Source organism: Sesamum indicum, linkage group LG12 (genome assembly GCF_026168435.1).
Source record: "Sesamum indicum cultivar Baizhima isolate 11 linkage group LG12, ASM2616843v1, whole genome shotgun sequence".
NCBI classification, from domain to species: Eukaryota; Viridiplantae; Streptophyta; class Magnoliopsida; order Lamiales; family Pedaliaceae; genus Sesamum; species Sesamum indicum.
The window spans coordinates 4,792,792-4,797,791 of NC_142668.1; the positions used below are offsets into that span (position 1 = coordinate 4,792,792).

General features: G+C 42.3%; 1 long non-coding RNA gene across 1 annotated transcript in view; it reads right to left on the reverse strand.

Moving 5' to 3' along the window:
* The window catches only part of LOC148784715 (uncharacterized), a 3,516-nt gene extending 1,536 nt beyond the window's left edge, over positions 1-1,980 (reverse strand). The window contains exons 1-2 of the long non-coding RNA XR_016063017.1: positions 1,912-1,980; positions 1,095-1,153 (exon numbers count right to left, since the gene is read on the reverse strand). This is a non-coding gene — a long non-coding RNA (uncharacterized LOC148784715). The remainder of the gene's footprint in view (positions 1-1,094; positions 1,154-1,911) is intronic.
* Between the last annotated feature and the right edge of the window lie 3,020 nt (positions 1,981-5,000).

Consider the following 5,000-nt stretch of genomic DNA (forward strand, 5'->3'; position numbering starts at 1 on the left):
GTGCGCGTCAGTGTCTGTATTTTGTTTGTCTAACAATGACTTTCAATTTAACATATATATATATATATATATATATATATATATTTAGTGGGTGGTGAGGCGGTGGGCCTTTCCTCTAATTCATATATATATATAATATTATATCACTACTAAAATACATATATATATTATATTACTTACTAATATATATATAGATTATTTACATACATATATAATATTATTATTATTTTATTTATTTAATTAAATTTTCTCAAAAATACCATTTATGTCCTTCCTAATTTTCTTAATTAATATAAATTGTCCCAAAATATTATAACGAACTCCAATTTAATCCATTCAAATGTTATTATATTTCAATTATGGCCCATAATTTATTTATTAATTAATTAAATTTCACAAAAGAATTATCAATTAATCCCCCAATTATATATTATAATTTTTGGGGCGTCACAATTCTCCCCTCCTAATAGAATTTCGTCCTCGAAATTTAACTATCTTACCTGCTCACGGAATAAATATGGGTGTTTTTCTCTCAGGTCCACTGAATCATTTCAACAAACTGTTGCATAAAAGGGTTTATTTCTGGTTGTGGGGCATTTCTATTTTGGGATTCTAACCCCTGATGTTCTGATCCTGAATCATGACCCTGCACAGACTCTATTGACTCAGTTGGGCCAGCAGCGTTTTCTCTTGACGCCTCCATCCTATATAAATTACACACATGTGAGTAAATTCCTAACATATACACCTTAAGTATAAAATAACATTTCATCTACTATCCCAAAGAAATCTAATCCCTGCTCTGATACCACCTAATGTAGCACCCCCTTCGCTACAAGGGCTATATCTACCCTAAACGTCATACTCATAGCAACCCCTGTGCTTATAAATATAAATGCACATAATAATTTAATCCATATGAGTACGTAATCCCAACGTCATAACAACATAATCATCCCACAACATCATATATACAAATCAAACACCTCGAGTAGTCCACCACAGTTAATCTCCATTCCTACGTTCTCTTTATACAAACAAAATAAGATTCGTACTCTAGCTGACAAAAAGGAGAAACAGCATACTGGCCCGACCTGACTGAGTATAGTGCGTAGACCTATTCTTCAACAGTCAGATACCTCAAAGTCTACTCCTGAAAGAAAATGTCAACAGAGGGATGAGCCTGCCACTCAGTAAGTAAATAATCAGCCCTATCTATATATGTACATCAAACACAGCCCAAACATGACAAGTAGGCAACATGCATGGATTACAGTCAATTTAACTCCAACATAATCAACTGTAGTACACCACATAGCTATCTCACAATAAAATAATCAATTAAACTTCTTTTTTTTTCCTAGTTTGCTTACCAGAAGGTGATATCGTGTTTTTCCCGTCAACTCAATCTCACCGTCATATAAATTTAAGTGAATCCCCTTGACAGCCGGCTCATCAATCATTTCGCATCATAGCTCTTTTATTTCGCATCATAGCTCTTTTCACATCACATCTTTTCTTTTCATATCGCATCAAAGCTCTTTTCATTTCATTTCTTTCTCATATCGCATCAAAGCTCTTTTCAACACGTCAAGGGGTATTCACGCCACAATTATATTCAATTTCCATCACTCCCTCATTTCCACATATCACCATTCTTGTAAGCAACTAGTAACGTAAAACAATATATCATTACATTCTCATTTTCAGACACCCACAACACATCAAACAACAAACATATTATTCGAACGTATTTCCTCATTTCTCGTACACAATATCGACAATCAAATCAAATCATTCATCACTTATATACTTTCACACAAATCAATGGCAGCATTAACCACAAATTCATATAACAGTAAAACCACAAATACAGAAAGCATATATAGATAATACTAATTATTTACTTACCTCGACCTTACAACGTTTCTTTCTACTCTGTCACTAATTGTCAGTCCTTTTACTTCACCCCCGTATCCTATAATGAGTTATACCACATACAATTAATATATCGAGAATATCGTAATTTCTTTTAAATACAATATTAAATATTATTCGTACAATTTCTAATAATTCTTCAATATTCCATTTTTATCGAAGTACAAATTTTCGTTTTTCCTCTTTATTAGCATACCATTTATTAAATATAATTCTCGGAATATTTCTAGGAATTTTCTATCAATTTCTCGCTATTATACTCTTTAATTAAACAATAATACATATAATTGCGTATTTGGTTAGCAATTCCGATGGAATTATATAATTTGACTATAGCAACATTCAAATCTAATAAATTTAATAATCTAATTAACCAACGATATCATTTTTATATCCAATTTGATATTTAATTCGACACTATTTGAAATAGCCAAACTCGTAAAATATTCCGATTAAATGGTGTATCGCTTAGTATAAACAACATTTAATAAACGGATTAATTAAATAATATAATTCTATAAATTAATAAAGAATAAAATCTAAAATCCGTACCTCTGTTTCCTCCGTAATTGTGCGCGTCAGTGTCTGTATTTTGTTTGTCTAACAATGACTTTCAATTTAACATATATATATATATATATATATATATATATATTTAGTGGGTGGTGAGGCGGTGGGCCTTTCCTCTAATTCATATATATATATAATATTATATCACTACTAAAATACATATATATATTATATTACTTACTAATATATATATAGATTATTTACATACATATATAATATTATTATTATTTTATTTATTTAATTAAATTTTCTCAAAAATACCATTTATGTCCTTCCTAATTTTCTTAATTAATATAAATTGTCCCAAAATATTATAACGAACTCCAATTTAATCCATTCAAATGTTATTATATTTCAATTATGGCCCATAATTTATTTATTAATTAATTAAATTTCACAAAAGAATTATCAATTAATCCCCCAATTATATATTATAATTTTTGGGGCGTCACACGGGCGGGGGTGCAAGCCGTCGCCGGCCGCCCTTGACGCCTCCATGTTCGCAGGCAACGGGCTACTAGCAAGCGCACCCAAAATCGGGATTGCCGACACTTCGCCCACCACATGCTACTAATTTCAGCGTCGCAAGCCACAAGCGGCGACAAGCACCCCCGACCGTCGAATCCCGACGGCACCCACATCGGTCCGCTTATGCGGGGGGAGGCCGACAAGCATAAGCGGACCGACCGACCAACCTTTGCTTGGACGGGGCTTGTGTTGGCCATGTTTTAGCAAATCGCAATCGAAGCACGCCCCCGACGGCTTGCCGTTGCGGACGGGAAGGCATTCGGCGCACACGATGCAAATGGGCATCGGCCGCACGCAACACCGTAGACCCCCGCTCAAGCGCCCCACCGGAGTCCCTCGCCGGACTCTCGCCGCCAAAACAAGGCCAACACAAGCCACGCCCAAGCCATGAGGACGGCCGAGGCTTGGGGGCTGCGGGGGGGCCGCCTTGCCCCTGCCCGCCCCCAGTGCCCAGACCCCCCTCAAGCACCCGCCCTGTGTGGGTGCCACCGGGAGCCGACGGGCGGGGGTGCAAGCCGTCGCCGGCCGCCCTTGACGCCTCCATGTTCGCAAGCAACGGGCTACTAGCAAGCGCACCCAAAATCGGGATTGCCGACACTTCGCCCACCACAAGCTACTAATTTCAGCGTCGCAAGCCACAAGCGGCGACAAGCACCCCCGACCGTCGAATCCCGACGGCACCCACATCGGTCCGCTTATGCGGGGGGAGGCCGACAAGCATAAGCGGACCGACCGACCAACCTTTGCTTGGACGGGGCTTGTGTTGGCCATGTTTTAGCAAATCGCAATCGAAGCACGCCCCCGACGGCTTGCCGTTGCGGACGGGAAGGCATTCGGCGCACACGATGCAAATGGGCATCGGCCGCACGCAACACCGTAGACCCCCGCTCAAGTGCCCCGCCGGAGTCCCTCGCCGGACTCTCGCCGCCAAAACAAGGCCAACACAAGCCACGCCCAAGCCATGAGGACGGCCGAGGCTTGGGGGCTGCGGGGGGGCCGCCTTGCCCCTGCCCGCCCCCAGCGCCCAGACCCCCCTCAAGCACCCTCCTCCCCCTATAATAGGCTTAAAAAAAAAAAGGCTTGTGACAGGAGTAGACATTGAAAGGGTTGAGCAACGCACTTTTTTGCATTTTTGAAGCATTTTAACGTATTTTTGCATGAAAATTTGCACGTCACCTCAAAATCACATGATTAATTCATTTTTGTTGAAATATTTTATTTTTGAGTTATGAAAATATTTATTTAATTATTTTAATTATTAAAAAAATAATAAAAAAAGGGAAAAATCGGTAAAAAAAGGAGGGTTCACGTTCAAATCCCTTGTTTTCCAACAAAAATATTATGCATACATGAGCATTACGTATTCATGATCACTTCCGTACGAGTTATCAGATGGAGCAACATCGATGTTTTTTGGGAACGCCCTGTCAGTTGTCTTCCCACAATCATCAAAATCGGACAAACAAGCTTCGCGATGTTTCGAGACCCGACAAATAAGCCGTGGGCAAGATGTCTTTGCATTCTAAAGTCATCATTGGGACGAGTGTTGCAAATGTTTCGGAAAAACGGCGTAATCGAAGGCGACGGCCACGAGAGTAGTGCCGGACGGCAGCAGACGCCCCAGCGCCCACAGGCCGACGGTGCAGGCAGCCCCTGCCGACGTGCACGCGCAGGCAGACGGCAGCAGACGGGCACCCGTGCAGGAAGCCCCTGCCGACGTGCGCGCCCGTGCAGGAAGGCCCTGCCGACGCGCGCGCGCGCGCCGTGCGGACAGTGCCGGCCAGCGCGCGCGCGCCCCGTGCGGACAGTGCCGGCCAGCGCGCGCGCGCCCCGTGCGCACAGTGCCGGCCTGCGCGCGCGCGCACCGTGCGGACTGTGCCGGCCAGCGCGCGCGCGCCCCGTGCGGACAGTGCCGGCCTGCGCGCGCGCGCCCCGTGCGGACTGTGCCGGCCAGCGCGCGCGCG